Raw genomic sequence first — 21,414 nt, forward strand, 5'->3', positions numbered from 1 at the left:
AAAAATATCTCTCTTTCCTTTTCTTGTCTAGAACGAAACTGATCCACCTTTTTCCTCTTTGATTTTGCGAGATAAATCCTAAGGAGCAGCCACCATGGATTCTAGTGAAGAAGATGAGCCCATAGGGTTCAATGGAGATGAACATGATGGTTCAATCCAAGGGTGGTCCGATGAAGAAGCTTATTATGAGTCTCCACCGTGGCCAGGAGATGCTGACTTAAGCTCTTACTATGGAGAAAAATCTGATGAAGACGAGCTTGAACCAGAGACACCAGATATCTATGAGCCACACATAACAACAACGACTTGGAGCCAGCCAAGAGAACGTTTTTATGAAGAGGAGTATGACGAAGGGTCTGCAGAGGATTATTATGGAGATGAAGCGGATGAAAAGCCATGTGATGACTCATATGTGGATTATAAGCAACCTCTTCGACTAGAGAAGCCCCACTACATCATGGCACCAAGCCCAACACGATCATACACCACAGCAGCCGTGACAAAGACACCAACTAGAAAGAGAAGTAGTTACAACTCCAAATCTCTTATCTTTTCAGGTTGTAGCAAGGACCCTGAGGTTTATCTCAATTGGGAAAGCAACATGAAGCAGTAACTGCACGCAAACAATATCCCTAAGGAGAGGAAGCTGTCAAATGCAGTATCTGCTCTAGTTGGAGATGCTTACGATTGGTGGCAAAAGGAGAATGCTCATGGCCTCTACAACAAGCCAGTGCGTGATTGGGGAGATCTTAAAGCCAGGATGTACCGAGAGTTTGTGAAGAAGCACCAAACTCACAGCAGCATCCCACCAAGGCCCATACAATACACCACACCAAGGAGAGTGATGACAACACCACGGTTGCACACCGATCAGCCTGAGCAACACAACACACAGAGGTGCCCACAAGTTGCAACTCACATGCAGAGTTCAACACCAAAGCGTGAGCTGCAAGAAAAATTTCAAAGTAAGACCTCTAACTCTTTGAAATTAAATGAACCATTGTGTTATAGATGCCATAAGAGAGGTCACTTTGCTGCTGTTTGCCCTGAAAGACAAGTAATTAAAACTGCTAGTCCTGAACAGAATTTGAATTCAAATGAATTTAGCACTTGTTCAGTTCAGCCTAGTTATGAAATTTTCAAATCAGGATTGATGCACTTGTCTTTGCCAAAGGTTAATAATGCAGGTCTAATTCAAGACATGGAGCGTACAGAGAGAAAAGTAGACCACGAGCCAAATACATATGATCCAGAGCCAGAGAGTCTAAATGAGCCACAACCATTTGTTGGTTTAGCTGCGGATAAAGGAAAACCAGAGGACACAATTTCATCAACTGTACAGGAGCAACAAGAGGTCAAATTATATCAGACTGCCCCTGAGAAAGATGAAGTTGTCACTAGCTTCACTCCGATCCAAGAGGAGCCACCAGATCCTACAATTGAATCCAAATGTAGTGGCAACAAAAGAAACAGAGCTAATCAACAGTTCTGATCAGGTAAGTAACACATTTTTCTCATTTGTTTCTAATGATTCTAAAAATGTGATAATGAATTTTCTATATCCAGAGACGTGTGAGAAAGTTACAGCACCCATTTCTTATTTAAAAAAAAAAACTGCGAATAACATGTTGCTTCACATAAAGTTAATGAAACGGTCCAACCTGAATCACGTTTCTCTGTTTCTAGAAATACAATTACTGCTATAACACACTTGTATTTTGTCAAAGGTGTCAAGGATCTTGCAAGTACAGGAAAGACATTACAAAAGAGCGAACCGCAAAAATTTAATGGAGAAACACGACGTGAAAATGAAGTTTTCATAAAGACGACTACCTTTCTGCCAAAGGAGATCAACAACAAACCTTTGAGAGGAATCATTTCCTATTTACTGATCAAAGAAGAACCACCAGACAATCCAAAGCAATCCCACCTGAACCGAAATGGAGAAATGGCCCAAGGTAAATTTCTAGACGCACATCTTTACCATGATACTAACTTGCTCTATCTTTGGGCAGATGAACTAGTTTCGAGGACGAAACTTTTTTAAGAGGGAGGGTATGATGCAGACATCAACCCATCAAGACGACTCATGATGATCCCAACACTTGGAAGAACTAGGTGTACCAGACAAGAGAGTCTAGCCAAGGGTAAAGGAGAGACGATCTCCCTTGTTGAACAAGTTAATGGCGAAGGGGAGACGACTGTCATAAATTTGTTCTCTCTAGACTCCTATCCCATTACCAAGAAGCCATTAGATCACTCAATCTTAACCGGACTAAACCAAAGAAGAGGCAACCAATCTATTACAGATTCTGCTCAGCTCAAAAAGAGCCACGAGCCTTGTTCAGGCCAAATGAAGTCCAAGAACAAGTGTTACAGCCCAACTACCATTTGAATTACCTTCCTAGCTCATCCAGAGCACGCCTCGAAGTGGAATCAGTCCAATTGGAGTTCAGATGAAGGAGTTATTAAGTTTATAAATCAGGTGATCCTCAACTTACCCGATTTGGAAATATCCGCCTTAATTGGAGAATTCCGACTAAACCAAGAGGAATTAAGCTGTAAACCGACTTGTTCTGGAATCTTGACTCATCAAAGAATCACAGAGAATTGGAATCAGACCGATATCGATTTTGGTTTAGGAGATATTCAATCTTTAAACCAATGGATCCTCCACTTGCCTTATTTGGAACCTTCTGGGTTTTGGAGATTTCAAACATATCAGTGGCGCCCAGGAGACTCTGAGTTACTTCTAGAAGCTTTCTACAACATCCTAAGGTGCACCAACATGCGTTGGATCAGGCGGATCCAATTGAGTTCTCAATTAAGCCAACCGGAGCCGTTTAAGGAAAGTATGAAGACTGACCGGTTCAATCTCTTACGAACCCGATTTTGGCCACCAGGAGAGTTTCTTATACATTTAGAGGAGTCTACAAACGTCTTACCATGCTCCAGAAACCACAGGATCAGGCGGATCCTCATATTTGTACACTTTCCTTTTCCGGATGCATTCACACTTGGAGGAATATCTCACCAACGGCTCTTTTCTCTTGAATGCTACGACTTGGACGTGTTTTATGAAGAAACTAATGTGCCAGAGAAGCTCACCTATCCCCTCAAACCGTCCAGATACAAAGGCTACATCACTTCCTCTACTTTGGCCGATTCTCGCCATAATAGCTCCAACGGCTATATTCTCTTATTGCTAAGATTTCTTTTCTTCTTTTTAGACTTTAGAACGTTGTAAGAGCTCTATATAAAGCTCATTATATCATTTGTACAAATCACCATTCAATCTTAAAGTAATAAAGCATTTTCATTTTTCTTCAAAGAGAGTTTTCTGCAAGAGTTATTTCTTTTGAATATTGTGTGTGATTCACATTGTTCATTAGAATTCTTGTATGAAACTATTTGTGTGATTCAAGTAGTTTGTTCGATCACTTGATAGAGAGAGTCTATCTTCAACAGATCGAGTGAGTCAATCATCCTATCATCGCGCCATCTCTACCATCTATTCCACCTTCCGCCAACAAAGCTTGTTGTCTTTGACAAATTTGTGAATTATAAGACTTGGTGTGATTCCAATCTTGTATCATCAACAATTCTTCGGCTTTTTAGCTTCCAAAATCCAGCAAAAAAACGTCAAGGTTCCAAGGTAATATCGACCTGGTTTTGGTCGGTGTTTCTTCTCGGTATGAATGTAAACCGCCTGCACCAATTTCTTCATAACTCTTTGCTTACTGGTCCGAACCTTGATCTTCCAACTCCACGAACCAGATGACGTCCTCAGCTCCAAGTTTGGTGAAGGGCTCAACCCCGTATGACGTCGGCAAAGCCCCTATCTTGTCAGTTCTTTGAGGCGCATCGCGTAAGTCCTGATGGGGCCGCGAGACATGTGTTCCTTCCGATGGCGATATCTCCCCCCGTTCACGGCTCCATATCGTCTGATTCCAAGTGTTCCGGAAACAAGAATCATCACTCTTGATTCTTGATGAAGACACTAGAGGTTGAATCGCAGTGCAAGTCCTTCGTGTCACATGATCAAAGTATCTCAACAAAGGTCTCGTCGGCACCAAACCATCTATCCGAGTTGCTGTACACAGGTGAGGCTTCCTCCATGATCCCAGCTCCAAGTTGCTCCAAAAAGTCTTCAAATGACCTGAGAATACTCCAAAAATGCAGGACACTCTAGGACCTAATGCAATTCTTAAACAAAGCTAGAACCAAAGACAAACTGTAATAAAACTAGCTAAATGTATGCATGAGACTCAATATTTTGACAAAAAAGGCGATCCTAAACATGAAAAAATATGAGTATATCAACTCCCCCACACTTGTCCTTTGCTTGTCCTCAAGCAAACAAGAATAAATGAGAGAGAGAGGTTGAATGCATGGGAGTTCATATTTCTTTAAAGAGAGATGATCATCAAAAGAATTCAAAGCTCATTGTCCAAGTTACTAAGTCTTGACTGCAATGCAAACTGGTTTACTCATAAAAATTAGCCATACTTGTCACCAAATGAACCAAACTCAAGCACCAACCTTCACAAGCATTCCTAATCTCAACCCTTTGACATTCATTTAAAGTTTCAAGTGGATCATGTTCATGTAAAACAAGTGAATTCATTTGGCTTGGGATTGGGTTTTGAGATTAAAATGATCTCAATCAAGTGATTGGTAATCAATGCAAGGGGATCACTAAAAAATTAGTAGACTTTAGTAAAATGCTAAGGGTAAAATGCAATTGATGCATACAAAGATATAACTGCATCTACCCCACACCCAAAATGCTTTTCACACTCAACTTAAAACCCCTTAAGACTCTTTCTCTAGTCTACTCACCCCAAATGGCATTTTGCCTTTGAAACTCAATCAGCTCACATCACTCTCTTCATTTCATCTCTTAGAGGAATGCTTTCTTTAACAACCACTTAGTGAGTTTCTTTTCTTTAAGACACAAGGTCTTTCTTATTCCAATCTCTTTTTGAATCTTTTCTTTTTCTTTTCATGAGACTCTTTTCATTTCAACACTTGAGCTTTATATTTCAGCACACACTCACTTTCTTTCATTTAAGCATTCATTCCCCTAACCAATCCGGTTCTTTCCACTTTCATCACTCAGTTTTTTTTTTCTATTCAGCTCACACACTCAAATCAATGCTCTCAATTTCACCTAAACCTAGACTAGCCCTTGATGCTGAGCTAGTATCTACATGCAGCACTATCTTTGTCGCTCTAAACCCAACACTTTTTACCAAGTCTACTAGATTCAAGGCCTCACAAATCATGCACACAAGAAGGGTGTTTAGGCTTCAAATAAAGGTTTGGCTAAAGGCAGGGAACTGTCTCAAGAAGAGAGATCAGCTATTTGAGCTAGCAAGAGTGATTAAAAGGGATAAGAAAGCTCAAATATGTATGTGGTACCCATGAATTCACAATGATATGCACAAACATGATAATTAGATGTCAAATTCAAGGGTTTTTACTTAAGCAAGGTTGAGGTTATTCACAACTTGATTCAGCTAGCACAGAAGTATTGAGACACCAGTTCAAAGCATGGTTCATACTTGATTTCATACCAGTTTTGCAATGCATTAAAGAGCTAATAACTTGGGCAATGAATCAAACTCTAAAAATGAAGCTCTCTTCAAGAAAAAGTCAATCATTACTCCCATTTGCATATGATGCAAACCTATATGAAAATGCAAACTAGACTCAATCTTAAAATGTGAATGCAACTACATGAGCTTTTTTTGTGTGAAAAGTTTTTAAATTTTTTGATTTTTTGATTTTATTTGGTTTTTATATGCACTTAGATGAAGGCAAAATGAGACTCAAAATGAAAAGAAAAATAAGAACAGAATAAACATGATTAGTAAACACAAAACCCCTCCCTCACACTTAGATAACACAGTCCTTTGTGTTATAAAAGCATGAAAGGAGAAGGGCAAAGCAAAATCACAAAATCCAAAGAGAAAATAAGCTAAGCTAGATGCATATATACAAGGATGGAGTGTTACCTTCTCAAGGACTTAGAGATGGGGCTGGAGACCCCATGGAGTAGGAGGGATTGCTGGATTGGTCTGAGGGAGATCTCATGGCATCCCTCTTGGCTCTGACCTTGTCGTCCTCTGACTCTGGTGATCAATGATTCTCTGGTCCGCAGATCCTGAGCATCTCGCCATGGTGTGAGCCTTCACCAACTTCTCCTCTTTGGAACCTCTCAAGCTTGGCACTCAGCTTCTTAATCTTGGCTGCCATGCTCTTGATCGTGCTTCCCAACATCTTCACTGTCTCTACCAGCTTCTTAGTGTTCTTATCTTGCCACTTGTTCCACCTTTGAAGGTTTTTGGTGCGGTAATGAGCAGCAACAGTGGCTTCATTGGGCATCTGACCATCATAGGAGTCAAAGAAGTATCTATGACTCCCATACACTGGGTCTGGCAATAAGGGCTCCTCTTGAACCGGTTCTTGGTCTCCATCAGCATCATTAACAGGCGCTTTCAGCTTCCCCAACTTCCTGATTGTTTTAATGGGAGGGTTGATCTCTGGGTTGTAATGCTGATCCTTGGTGACATGGAAACTGATGTTTCTTTGTTCAGAGAGTGAAGTGAGGGAAGGATTAGGCAGCAGCACTCTTAATTTCACCTTCTTATCAATACTGAGGTTATAGGCAAAGGAATTACCAACAGAACCTTCAAGAAAGGTAGTCTTGGCCAAATGAAGTGCATTTATCAACTTGAAACCTATTTGTTCACCTCTCCTCTGAACTCCAGTCCTCAGTAAAATAGGAGTGATTAGGCCTCCAATGCGCATGGAGGGTGCCTTCACTTTTGTGTCATGAGCCCATTTCCTGATTGAAAGAAAGTTCTTGACTAGAAGGGCTACCATTTTTGGTTTATGAGGATCTCCATTAAAAGGCATGCCGCTGCTGAACTTTGGCATCAAGGGCTTCAGACCTTCTCCAATGAGAATCAACTCCTCATTATACACTGTTGAGTACTCTTTCTTTCCAAGGAATGTGTGAGCTATGATCTTGTGCACCATTCTGAGCACTGGGTTCCTGATGCAAGTCACCTTTGTTACACCAACTGAGTAATCGCCACTTCCTATTGCCCACCATAGCTGAACCAGGTCGGCTCCATAATAGATCAGCCTCTTTGCGCATGTCCTCCCCTCAACAGTGAACCAAAATATTCACTTATCTCCCTAAAGGTCATCTCATACCGTTCCTGTCCAATTTTGAACGCAATAGTTCCAAAACCATCTTCAAGCTGAGCTGGTCCAATCTCTCTACAGAAATCAGCTTGTAGAGATGCAAGAAATTGGCAAGTCATCTCTTTGTAGGAAGGGTTAGGTACTTATATCAGGCTCCCAAGTCCAATGGAATGAAGCACTGCCTTCACTTCTTCAAAAATACCAAGTTTCCCCAAAAGTTCAAGATCAAGGAAGGTCCCTTCATGCGCCACAGCTTGGATTTTATCTGAGATAATCTGAGTAGGTTGGAGGTTTTGGCTTGGGCTTCTTCACCACTTTCTTTTTCTTTTGTGGCACAACAGCTGGTGAACCCACATTGTCCTCTTCCTCACTAGATTCCACACTTGGGGTCCTCTCAACCCTTTTCTATTTCCCTGAAGCTCTTGAGCTTGAAGCAGCAGCTTTCTTCTTGTTTTTAGAATCAGCACCAACCGCTTGAGACTGTTCCCCTGAACCAGAAGCAACTGCTTTTCCATTGTCTCTCCTTGGTACTTTGGACATCAAAACAGGGTTTTCTCTTGCCATGGTACCTGATTCAACAATTTCTCAAGCAACCAATGAGTCTCTAGAGAAATAATCCCTTGAAATTTTCAAAATGATTTTTGCTTGCAATGAAATCAATGGAAATAAATCAGACAAAATCACATTAAGCAATCCCAAGCAGCGCCAAGAGATTCTCACTTCAAAGTAATTTTCTAAAATCAAAATTTCAGCTTAAGAACAACAAGTTTTAAAGGTGTCTAAAATCAGGATTCAAGAAACAATTGGGCACAAGTGAGTTCAGTCCTAGCTACCCACAATCTAAACTCCAAGGTTCTAGCTCAGTTTTAAGCAATGAATTCTCAATTCCAAAAAAAAAGTTTCTTCAAGAAAAATCAAGAAGAACAGCGATTTGGGTTTTTGAACTTAAGAAGCAATTTAAGAAAAATGTACCTTGGAGCTGGGTTAAATGGTGCAAGAAATCGAAATGGGGCAAAGAAATCTCCAGGAAAATCGATCCACAAGCAAGGAAATCAAGCTTTTTTCAGAGAGAAACAAGGGTGGTGTTTTGCAAAAAATGAAGGAGAAAGAGGAGAGAAAACCGATTTTGTGTGGTCCAGGGCTGCTTTTTGAGTGTGGGAGACAGCTGGAGATGGCTGGAGTCTTTGACTTTGACCGAGCCACCCTTTGGACAACTGGAAAATAGGCTGCATCCAGGTCATACCGACTTGATTCTGCTCGGTGTGGGAGGTCGGTGTTCGTCTAAGTTTCTTCACTTTCTGCACCGAAGTTTTGCACCAAGCAAAATCACCTCGGTGTGAGACAAGACCTGGCTTCTTCTTGCACTGCGCCGACCTCCATTTTCTCAGTGTAACTGGTCGATATTTCTTCGGCTTTTTGCACCTGTTACACCGAGCAAATACACCAAGGGAAATCATGTCGATATGAATGCATTCCTCAGCCTGTTTTTCATCTTTTCTCTTCTCCAACCCTTTTAAAATTGCACTTGGGCCACTCTAAAACCTGTACACACTTGAACAAAAGATCAAGACATCCAAAAAATAGCAAAAGAAAGAAAGAAAAGAAACTATATACAAGGATAAGCTTGGGGTGTCTCCCAAGAGCACTTTGTTTAAAGTTTCTAAGTTTGACTTTGAAAACCTGTTTAACAGGCTGGTGGATCATCAAGAGGAACTATAGAAGACTCCTCTCTCTTCTCTGAAACAAGGTAATGCTTGACCCTTGTCCATTCACAACAAAACCCTTTCCATCCTTTCCTTCCAAGACCAATGCTCCATAGCTTATAACCTTTAAAATCCTGAATGGTCCTGACCATCTTGACATTGATTTACCAGGAAAGAGCTTGAGCCTTGAGTTAAATAAAAGAACCAGGTCTCCCACCTTAAACTCCCTCTTTAGAATTTTCTGATCATGCAAGATCTTGGTCTTTTCCTTGTATATCCTTGCACTCTCAAAGGCATTAAGTCTGATTTCTTCAAGTTCATGCAACTGGAGTACCCTCTTCTCTTGAGCTGTCTTAATGTCTAAATTCAACATTTTAACAGCCCTGAGAGCCTTGTACTCAAGCTCTACTGGTAAGTGGCAGCTCTTTCCATAGAGAAGGTTGAAGGGAGATGTGCCAATAGGTGTCTTGAAAGTAGTCCTATAGGCCCAAAGAGCATCATCCAACTTCTTGCTCCAATCTTTCCTTGAGTTACTCACTGTTCTCTCTAAGATGGCCTTGATCTGTCTGTTTGAAACCTTTACTTGGCCGCTGGTCTGAGGGTGATATAGACTAGCTATCGTGTGCTTGACACCATGCTTCCTTGGCAGCCCCTCTAGAGTCTTGATCACAAAATGATAACCTCCATCACTTATCACTACTCAAGGAACCCCAAATCTTGGGAAGATGATGCTTTTGAAAAGCTTGACCACCACTTTAGAATCATTGGTTGGGGAAGCAACAGCCTCAACCCATTTGGAAACATAATCCACAGTAACAAGGATGTACTGATTCCCATATGAGCTCACAAAAGGAGCCATGAAGTCAATACCCCAACACTCAAAAAGTTCCACCTCCAAGATAGGATTTTGGGGCATCTCACTTCTCTTGGAGATGTTGCCTTGTCTTTGGCACTGATTACAGCTTGACACAACCACCTGAGCATCTCTGAACATTGTAGGCCACCAGAACCCTGATTGTAACACATTGGCCACTGTCCTAAAAGCTCCTATGTGACCCCCATAAGCTAAACCATGACATTCCTGTAGCACTGGTTGCATCTCTTCCTCAGCTAAGCATCTCCTATACAGGTAGTCTTTGTTCAGCACATACAAATAAGGTTCATCCCAATGAAGAATTTCTTTCTATGATAGGCATCTAGTTCTGGTGGCTCTACACCACAAGAGAGATATCTGCAAACCAAGGTAAACTTTTCTCCCTTATAGCATCAGCCTGCTACACTTCTAAGTAGGACTTGACAACCATTAGATGCTCTTCAGGAAGTGAGTTATTTAGAGGCACGATTCCACTCTCAGCCTAGAAAAATGATCAGCAGCTCCATTCTCAATGCCCTTCTTGTCTTGCACTTCCATATCAAATTCTTGCAGGAATAGAACCCACCTCAAGAGTCTAGGCTTGGAATCCTTCCTAGTCATGATATATCTGAGGGCTACATGATCAGTGTACACAATAACTTTTGAACCCACAAGGTAGCTTCTGAATTTATCAAATGAAAAAACTATGGCCAGCATTTTCTTTTCAGTGGTTGCATGTTTTTCTTGAGCAGAATCAAGGGTCCTACTGGCATAGTAAATCACATGAAGTTTCATGTCCTTCCACTGGCCAAGCACAACTCCAAATGCATAGTCTGAGGCATCAGTGATCACCTCAAAGGGGAGAGACCAATCTGGAGCCTGAACAATTGGTGCACTGATCAATGCCTCCTTGATCTTCTTGAAAGCTTCCTCACACTCAGCATCAAAGACAAATTCAACCTCTTTGCACAACAGCCTTGTCAAAGGCCTAGCTATCTTTGAGAAGTCTTTAATGAACCTTCTGTAAAACCCTGCATGCCCAAGAAAGCTTCTTATCCCCTTGACCGAATTTGGGGGTTGCAGATTCACCATCACTTCCATCTTTGCTCTATCTACACCGACTGAATTCACCTCGGTATGGATTAAAACCTCGGCTCCTTGTACAGATTTTTGAGACGCCGACTTCATTTCACTCGGTGTGGCTGGTCGATATATCTTCGGCCTCTGAACCCCCTCTACACCGAGTTGAATACCGACTGAAATCTGGTCGGTGTGAACATGTTCCCTTGACAAATCTGAGCTTCCAAACCGGTCTAATGGCTTCTCTAGAGCTCTGTGATCTAATTTCATGAAAGAATCAGTGCTTCCTTCTGGTTTGTGAGATTGAAGAAGCTTCATAAACCCCAAGGTCTCATCCTCTAGATAACCATACTTACCATGTTCCTTTGTTAAAGCTATTTGGAGAGGGTCTTCAAGATTTAACTCCTCCAAAAGCTCATCAGCTAGCTCATCCATAGTCTCTATGTAGAAAACTTGACCTCCTATGGTGGGTTTCTTTGGCCTTCCCTTTCTTTGATCTTTCAGTTTCTTGATCATCCCTTGGGGCTGCCTCCCCACCAATTTGATCATTGTCTTCAATGATCACATTGTTGTGCTCTAAACCTTGTAGCTCTTTGCCACTTCTCAATGTAATGGCTTTAGCATACTCTTAGGTTGAGGCTGACTGAACTGTGGCTTAGGTTGGAAAGAACTCTAAATCTGAGGCTTAGAAGCATAGCTTTGTTGGTTTTGCTGAGGAGGGTACACCTGATCCTGAGGATTTGCTACATTGGGGTTGCGATATGAGAGGTTTTGGTTGGCTCCATAGTTGTTGAACCTCTGATACCTCTGTTGATTCCCAATATAGTTGATCTCTTCCTCTGTTAGGCCATCTTCATTGATGTTCTCAAAGATTGGAGAATCATTAAACTCACCAACATAGTGAATTGGTTTTTGAGAAACCAATTTCAGCTTTTCTAGTTCACTCCTCAGCTCTTTAACCTCTCTAGTAAGCCTTGGATCTGTGTTTGAACCCTCTGATCTATTTGTCCTGTCATAATCCTCACCATATGTGTCATTAGACATGGCCAAATTCTCCACAAGTTCCATAGCTGATGTAATCTCTTTTGCCAAGAAATTACCATTGGAGGCTGTGTCTAATTGGTTCCTTATTTGTGGTAAAGCTCCTCTATACAGTGTAGAAAGTAATGAAGCATCAGAAAAACCATGGTGTGGACACTGATTGGTGAAGCTTCTAAACCTCTCCCAAGCTTCCCCAAAGCTTTCATTGTTATGTTGCTTGAAGCTTGAAATTTGGTTTCTCAGCTTAGCTGTCCTAGAAGTGAGAAGAACTTGGATAAAAAGGCAAGCTTGCACTGTTCCCAAGTCTGTATGGAACCTCTAGGCAGGTTCTTCTCCCAGTGGTGTGCCTTTTCTCCTAAGCTGAATGGGAATAACCTAAGATTGAAGCTGTCCTCTGAGACACCATTGATTTTGGTGAGGTCACAAACTCTGTCAAACTGGTCTAGGTGCTCCAAAGGATCCTCCATCGGCAAGCCATGAAATTTGGAGTTTTGAACCATGTTGAGCAAGGAAGCCTTCACCTCAAAATTATTATTCTGAACTGGTAGTACTTGTATTCCTGCTCTATGCTGGTGTTCATTGGCTCTATCATTTTCCCCAACAAACACTGGTGGAGGATCTTGTCTCCTTTGAGCTTGATGCTGAGGAATGAATTGAGCCTGTTGCTCATTCCTATTAGTCTGCTGCTGATTCTGGTGAGCCTGCCTCTCATTCCTTTGTGCCATGTTTATATTGACATAGGCTTGCTGCTTATTTCTCTCAGCTTGAGCCTGATTTCTTTGACCTCCATTAACATGCTAAGCCTGTTGCTCCTCTTGAACTTGGTGTTCAATGTCAACCACGTGGTGCTCTCTCTGTTGTTCCATATCAGCTGCTCTATCAGTTTCCCTTGCACATCTATCTCTTCTTCTTCTTGGCACTAAGAGATTGATGTTGTCGTTCAGAGGAAATGGTGGACCACATTTTCTAGACCTTGATCTGGTGTTCATACATCTGAAAACAAAGACAGAACTTGAAAGTAATCAGTAAACAAAAAGAAAGCACTTGATCTCAAGAAAGTATCTAAGACTAATGCTAGCACAATTTGGAAATAGAGCCAATTGATAACTAGACGTTTTTATGCTCTAAATGGGGGTTATCAATCCCTTAGCTGTTGCAGCATAAAGGGTTTATCAATCCAATGTGTGGTAGACACTACGATGTAAGACAGTTTCTTAATTCAAGCAAATGGTAAAGTTTGTTGGTGGGTAATGCTTAAAACAAGATTAAAATTAGAATAAGGACAAGTGATTAAGTAAACTAAACAGGCAAGCAATTAAACAATATGAGATGATATGGACTGATGGAAGCATGAGATTCTAGACATGATAGTTGGCTAGGGTGCTTTGGTGCTAAACTAGGAATCCTAATGACAATAATGAAATATGATTCAAATGATTTAGGATTCTAATTAAGCTTTGATCTTTCTCAAGTATCAAGACACAAATCAAGCCATTTCACATACCCAATCATCATTGGAGATCAAAAAACAAGACAGCATTAAACATCAATCCTAAGTTAACAATTTTGCAAATAACAAACATCATCATGGCATTAATGCATAAATCTCTAATATAGCTCTTTCAGGAATTTCATCAAAACACTTGTGGTGCATGAAATCCCTAGATTCTTGATCTCAAGTGATGTGCAAGGATCTAGCATAGAGATCAGCTATTTAGAGAGATGAAAGCATGAATCTAGCCCTAAGCACTCCTAATCTAACACTTTAGCACCCTAACCTATACATCTAGAACCTCATTAAGCAAACTACTCACCAATCATCCTAATCTCTCTTAAAACTATGCAAGTAGAGTCGATTGGCATGATTAATGACGGGAAATGGAGATGGAAATGGTCGATGATGATGGATTGCAGCTTTAAACACAGATCCTTGATCTCTCTTGATTAAAACTCACAAAGGGATGGAAGATGAAGATGGAGATGATAGATAATGATGGATTGCAGCTTTGAACACTAAGTACTCTCTTGATTCAAACCCAAAAAATGAAGATCTCTCTTACAAAGTTTAGGTCTTTATAAAAAGAGGCAAGGAGACAAAGAGAATAAAGCTTAGTCTGCTGGATAATGATTAAAACATATATATAGGTAGGGTTTCTTGATGGGCCAACCTAGAACAAACTAGGTATTGGTCCCAAAAAGGCCCATAAAAATGTCTTGGTTCGAGAATGTATCGACCTGATTTTGCTCGGTTCAGGACCTCGATATTTCTTTGGCTTTTTGAAGCTGGTTACACTGAGACACTACACCGGCTGAACTCACCTCGGTGCGGCACAAAGAGTATCTTCAGGGAATCAATATCGAGCAGGATTCAGTCATTGCGGCATCTCGATAATCCTTCGGCTTTTTAGCTTCCAAAAGCCAGCCAAAAACGACAAGGTTCCAAGGTAATATCAACCAGATTTTTGGTCGGTCTTTCTTCTCGGTATGAATGTAAACCGCCTCCACCAATTCCTTCATAACGCTTTGCTCACTGGTCCGAACCTTATCTTCCAACTCCATGAACCAGATGACGTCTTCAGCTCCAAGTTTGGTGAAGGGCTCATCCCCTTGTGACATCGGGAAAGCCCCTGTCTCGTCGGTTCTTTGAGGTGCATCGCGTCAGTCCTGATCGGGCCGCGAGATATGTGTTCCTTCCGATGGCGATATATCCCAGTTCACGGCTCCAAATTGTCTTTTTGCAAGTGTTGCGGAAACTAGACTCATTCTTCTTGATTCTTGATGAAGAGACTGGAGGTTGAATAACAGTGCAAGTCCTTTGTCTTACGCGATCAAAGTAGGGGTCTCGTCGGCACCAAACCATCGGCCGAGTTGCTGTACACAGGTGAGGGTTCCTCCATGATCCCAGCTCCAAGTTGCTCCTAAAAGTCTCCAAATGACCTGAGAATACTCCAAAAATGCAGGACACTCTAGGACCTAATGCAATTCTTAAACAAAGCTAGAACCAAAGATACACTCTAATAAAACTAGCTAAATGTATGCATGAGACTCAATATTTGGACAAAAAATGCAATCCTAAACATGACAAAATATGACTATATCATTTAGTCTAGACATAAACTTAGAAACCGTAGAACGAAACTCGGCACACAAATCTCTGTGGACTCGATCCCAAAGTACTACAATTGATTAGTTGTGCACTTACGGCTTTTATTTGTCTTTTTTAGGGTAAAACTTTTTCCCTCACACCGCGCAAATCAAGTTTTTGGCGCCATTTCCGAGAATTTGTTTCGCTGCCTTTTTATTTTCTTGTTCTAATTTCTGTTCTAGATACCAGATCTCAAGTTCCTTCTTAAGTTTCTGAAATCTTTTTTCTTCTATTTTTTTTTGTCTGTGTGTTTAGGGAAGTGCATGAATACCAGGCGCAAACCTGCAGCAAATATTCTGATTCTTGACGAGATTCACAGACACGAAAGAGAACTTCGAAGACTTAGACAAATGCAAGGGATGGCCGATGTCGACTAACCTGGAGATTCCGTAAACTGAAACTCTAATGAAGCCCATGACGATTCCAATCATGGTGATAATCGAGAAGATGATCATCGAGGAGATGGTCAACTTAAGCTTGATGTAGATGGAAACCCAATCCCTCCAAGAAAACCTCAAAACCTAGATGATGTAGACCAGAGGAGAGAAGAACGTGCTGACCTTGATGCACCAATCAACGCTGCTGAAGATAACAACAAAGGAATACAGCCAAATGGACGCAATAACCGCCTTATTCAGCCTGCAATTCAACACCCAAGACAGGCTCAAAATCGTCGTATAGTTGAACTTGATGCACCAACTCAGAACTTTCAGAATTGATCTGTGATTAGAGTACCGTTCCTGAACTTGAATGAGCTCGAAGTTAAGCCTCAAATAATCTATTTGGTGAAACAAAATCAAATCCATGGAGTCCCTTCTGAACATCCAATGAATCACATTGAGCTTTTCAAAGAACTCTGTAGCATGATGGGAACCAACCAAGTTCCCGCAGATTATCTTAAGTGTAAGCTTTTCTCATTTTCATTAAGTGCTAAAGCCCACCGTTGGTTGAAATCTTTTCCTTCAGGATCGATTACTAACTGGAAAGAATGCAAAACTGATTTCCTAAACCATTTCTATACTAAGTCAAGGTCGAACCTGCTAAGAAAGAAGATCCAAAGTTTCCAGCAAGGTCCGGTTGAATGTTTTTATGAAGCCTGGGAGCGTTTTAAGGAGTATGAATGTGATTGTCCACACCATGTATTTCCCGGATTAAGCCTGCTAAGCACATTCTATAGATAATTGGAACCAAAGTACAAGCTCTCACTTGACACAGCAAGCAATGGAGATTTCAGACAAAAGACAATCGCACAAGAAAGAGCTCTCATCGAAAATCTTGCTCAAGCTAATAGCAACGATTGTCCGGAATATGATCATTCGACAAAGCCGACCGGAACAGACAACAACGAGATTACCGAGTTAAAGAACATGATTAACCATCTCCTTAAGAGCCATAATCCTCCAGTCCATGCGTGTGAGACCACCATAGCGTAGAAGATGAAGGATTTTGTGAAACTAATCAAAACAATCCAGCCTTTCAAAAAGAAGACGTGAACTATATAGGAGCACAAGGACCATATCCAAACCGCTTCAACAATGGTTTTAACAATAACTTACGCAATTCCAACTTCAACAATCTCTTTTACAGAAATCCAAATGTAGAGAATCCCCAAGATCAGCAATACCCACCCCAGCAAAGACCATTTCAAAACTTGCGACCAAAATACAACTACCAAAGTGTGGGATTCAACACTCAATTTGAACAGCAGCAAGTTGTCACAACAACCCAGCTAGCCTCACAAATTAGAAAACTTGAGCAATTGGTAAACAAGAGTTTTCAAGGCTCTTAGGGTATCAATCCATTTATCTGTTGTAGCATAAAGAGTAACAATCCAACAATATGGTTTAGTTCACTAATCTATAAGGTTCTATCTTAATCCAAGAAATTCAAAAAGGGTTTGTTGTGTAAAAAATGATGGAATGAAACTGAACAAGATTAACTAAGTGATTAAATACAAATAAAGCAAGCAAACAAATGATGATGATGAATATAAGATGATGAAACATAGAGTTCTAGACATAATAATTAGCTAGGGTACATTAGCGTCTAATCAAGGAGCTAATGACAATGCTGATTAATGATCTCTGCAGCTTAGGATTCATTTAAAGTTTCAATCAGTCCGGAATGGATGCAAGACATGTTTGTCTTCTGTTAGCCATATCCTTCAGCTCACTGCTCCATATCCATTGATTCCAACTGATCTGGAACTGTGACTCAATCCTCTCGAACTTTCATGAAGACACTAGAGAATTAGATGGGAAGGCTTTCCAGTAGAAGAATCTTTCTGTCGTAGTTGCTAATTCTGAAATGCAATGCAAACAAAATTACTCATAAAACATTAGCCATGCTCATCACAAACTAAATCAAGACAAAACACCAGCCTTCACAAACATTCCTAGTTCCAGTCCTTTGACAGTATCATGTGGATCATGTTCATGCAAAAGAAGTTGATTCATTTGGCTAGTGATGGGGTTTTGAGATTAAAGTGATTTCAATCAAGTAACTGGTACTCCAAGTAAGGGATCTCTCAATGAAAAAGCAGACTTTAGTAAAATCCTAAGGGTGAAAAGCAATTATGCATACAGAGATAGAATTACATATAATCAACACCCCAAATGCTCTCACTACCTAATCTAAACCCCTAAAGTCTCTATCTCTAAACTCCCCTTTTTCCAAAGGCGTTTTGCCTTGATGTTCTCCACCCCTCATTCATTCCTTTCACTTTTTCTCTAGGGGAATGCTCCTCTTTTTTTTTTCAACATTTGGTGAGTTTCTTTTTCATTAAACACTTAGCTCTTCTTTTCTTTCTTTTAGTCTCTCTCTTTTGATCACTTTCTTTATTGAGACTACTTGTCACCTTAGAGCCTTTCCTCTTCATTTCTCATTCACACTTTCTTTTTCAGAGTTCATTCCCCTATTCCATTCCCATTTCTTTCCTCTCTTTCACACTCTCAAAGATTTCACTTTTCAGCAGAAAGCTCAATCAACCCTCAAACCACAACCAATCCTAAGCTAGTCCTGTTGATGGACTAGAACCTACATGCAGCCCTATCTTTGTCGCTCTAGACACAACACTTTTTACCAAGTCTACTTTGAAAGATGCCTCACATGCACACACTAATGAATTGGCTTCAAGGATGGTTAAGTTCAAGGTGTGGTAACTGCCTCAAAAGTGGGGAACAGCTATTTGAGCTAGCAAGAGTGGCAAAAAGGGATAAGAAAGCTAAAATATGTCTAATGGTACCCATGAATCAACAAGAAGTGCATGAACATGATATTTAAGAAGTCAAATTCAGGGTTATCATTTTAAACAGGGCTGGAACTATTCAAAGCCTGATCCAACTAACACAAAGAAAGTGAGAACAAGTTCCAAGCATAGATCAATCTTGATTTCTTTCTTGTTTGCAAGCACCAAAGAATTAGAAACTAGGGCCATGAACTAAACTCTAAAGATGATGCTCTCTCAAAGAAACCTACCATTACTCCCATGCAAATGATGCAACCTATATGATTATGCAACTCTAGACTCGATCCAAAAATGTAAATGCAGCTAAATGAACATTTTTTGAAAATTTTTCAGACTTTTCAATTTTTTTTCGGTTTTTTCTGTGCACTTAGATGCAGACTCAAGATGCAAATAAAAATAAGAACAAGAGAAAACATGATTAGTAGACATTAAACCCCTCCCCCACACTTAAATAACACAGTCCCTTGTGTTATAAAAGTACGAAAAAGAGGAAAAATCAAACAAAAAATGCAAATGACAAAGGAAAAATGCAAAATACATATGTACAAAGGTTTGGAGTGTACCTAGTTGCTTGGGTCCGACCCCAAAGAGTATGAGGGGTTGGAGGTGTCACAGGATGGAGCACTCCATGATGGCAGGCTAGGCTCCTCAGCAAAAACGGTCTGAGGGTTCACCCAGTGCTTTTTGCCATGTAAAACCATTGCAGTGCATGTGTTGGACCTTTCTCCTACCTCTTCTCGGCGGACAGGTGATGCTGGTGGTGGAGTTGCTTCTGTGCAGGGGTTCTCTAGTTTCTTGATCCTCTTTTTCATCTTCTTCACACACTTCACCAATTTGTGGATGGTTTTATCTTGCCACTTGCACCATTGTTGCAATGCACCAATCCTTTGGTGAGCTCTAAATGTAGAGGTCCCTGGCTCTTCCCAAATATAGGGATAAAAGTGGTATATGTTCCCTCCATCATCATCAGCACCAGCAGCACTAGATTCATCAACAGGTTCCTTTCCCTTGGAGCTTCTTTCTTTGGGAATCTTCATGTATTTCATAACAGGTAGGTCTGTTTGAGCATTGTAGAGCTGATCCTTAAGCACAATGACAAAGAGATTGTGCCTTTCATGGATTGAGGTGAGAGAGGGGTTTGGAAGGAGGACTGGGACCATATCTTCTTCTAGGAGCTTGAAGTTGTAAGTAAACGTGTTGCCAAATTTCCATTGAAAGAATCCAATCCTACAAAGATGACCTTCATTGATCACATCAAAGCTTGATTCACTATTTTTAAACCTGTACCCTGCTGCCTTTAAGATCCTTGTCACAACCTAGCCATGACTCAACTTCACATCTCTCTTCTTTGAATCCCATATGACATCCTTGTAAGCCATTAAACTCCTTGCTAATTGAGAGGCAAGACAAGGCGTGTAGTCATTATCTTCAAATGGCTCATCGTTGTCAAAGGTGGGCATGAGAGGTCTCAAACCAACTGCAAGAAGATCCAGGTCACTCTTGTGAACACTCCCAACTTCAAGTTTAAAGTAGAGGCAGTGAGCAAGAATCTTGTGAACATATCTCAAGACAGGGTTTCTGATCCAAGAAGCTTTAGCCACACCTTCTCTATACCTTCTAATGGCAATGGTTTCCCATATTTCATTAACTTGATCTATTGGATGATTAATCTCATTGTAAAGAGGTGTATTTCAATGTGCGGTGAACCCAAATATTCCAGTTAGCTCCTTGAATGTCACCGTGTACCTCTGTCCTTTCACCACAAATGCTATTATCCCAAGACCATTTCTGGAAACTCTCCTCACATCTCTTGGATAGAACATCTCAATGGCCAATGCCAAAAACTCTTGAGACTCCTTTTCGTAAGCAATCTCTCTTAGCTCCAAAAATGATTCAATTCCCATATTGTCAAGGAGAGTTTTGACATCCTCAAGAATACCAAGCTTGTTCAGAAATTCCACATCAGGGAATCACCCTTGCGAAATTCCAATCTGTTGACTTTGCCAAATAATCAGCTGTTTCTGGTGCACTCTTCTTTGCTTTCTTGGCCACCTCTTGAATTACATCTTGAGAACCCTCAGCTGAGCTCTTGGAGCTTGAATCACTCTCTGTCCTCTCATCATCTGATGCCAATGCCATCTTTTTACCCTTTCCTTTTGAGCCAGAAGCAGCCACCAGAACCATCTCATCTTTTCTTGATCTTTTGGCCCTTGTTCTCCTTTGGTTTGTTTTATGGTTTTTCTGTGTTCTTGTCATTTCCTTTTTGTTTTGAGGACTCTGAGACCATGCATTTCCTTATTGATGCTAGGTTCTTCTTCATACGAGCAATCGCTGCAGTCCTCTCAGTCATCTGCAAAAACATTTCTCAAAAACCAATGAACACAAGACCAATATCTACAAAGTGTCACAAATTCTTTGAAAAATTTATGCAAAAATCGTTTTTTTTTTCAAGTACATGAACAGGTTGTTTTTCAAGCCAAACATAAGTCTAATAAATTCACAGCAATGCTAAAAATTCAAAGCAAAAACTCAGCAAGAAACAAGTTCACTACCATTCCATGAAAAATCGATTTTAAAAGGGATTTCTTGCAATAATTTTTGAAATTCAAGAACAAAGAATCACAATGTAAGAACTCTGTTTTCCATGACAATCTAGCCTCCTAGAATTTATGAAATTAATCCCAAGGTATCGAGCAACCTATTAAAATCGATTCCACACATTTCAAGCTCAAAAATCACCATTAAAAACATGAAAAAGATGAGTTTTAACAGAGTAACTACCTTGAGATTACGATGCAGTGCGCTCAATATGCTTGCAGGATGAGATTACCAACCGAAAAACGAGTTCAGCGCACTTTGAATTAATGAATTTGGTGGAGAAATGAGAGAGTTATGCAAGAAACAATGCAAGGAAAGAGTTCAGAGAGGCCAACTCGGGTTTCTTTGGAGAAGAAGGAGTTTGTGGGTCAGACTAAGCCTTTGGACCAGTGGTCTATAAATCTGTTTTGACCGGTAACCTTTTACTTTTTCAATGTGCAAGTTGACTGACCCGCACACACCATCTCACGGCCTGGATCGAGTTTAAGTGTGATATGGTTCGTTCTCTCTCCAAACCGCACAGCCATCT

The 21,414-nt window shown here is 40.6% G+C and overlaps 2 non-coding genes across 2 annotated transcripts; one reads left to right on the forward strand and one right to left on the reverse strand.

Annotated features, from left to right (window-relative positions):
* Positions 1-12,034: 12,034 nt before the first annotated feature.
* LOC112083645 lies at positions 12,035-12,141 on the forward strand. The gene has a single exon (XR_002897781.1). It is a non-coding gene; the product is annotated as a small nucleolar RNA R71 (small nucleolar RNA).
* Positions 12,142-16,079: 3,938 nt separating this feature from the next.
* Positions 16,080-16,184, reverse strand: LOC112083728. Its single transcript, XR_002897862.1, has one exon. It is a non-coding gene; the product is annotated as a small nucleolar RNA R71 (small nucleolar RNA).
* Positions 16,185-21,414: the final 5,230 nt, after the last annotated feature.

The sequence above is a fragment of the Eutrema salsugineum genome, unplaced genomic scaffold (genome assembly GCF_000478725.1).
Source record: "Eutrema salsugineum unplaced genomic scaffold, Eutsalg1_0 scaffold_6, whole genome shotgun sequence".
Classification (NCBI taxonomy): domain Eukaryota; kingdom Viridiplantae; phylum Streptophyta; class Magnoliopsida; order Brassicales; family Brassicaceae; genus Eutrema; species Eutrema salsugineum.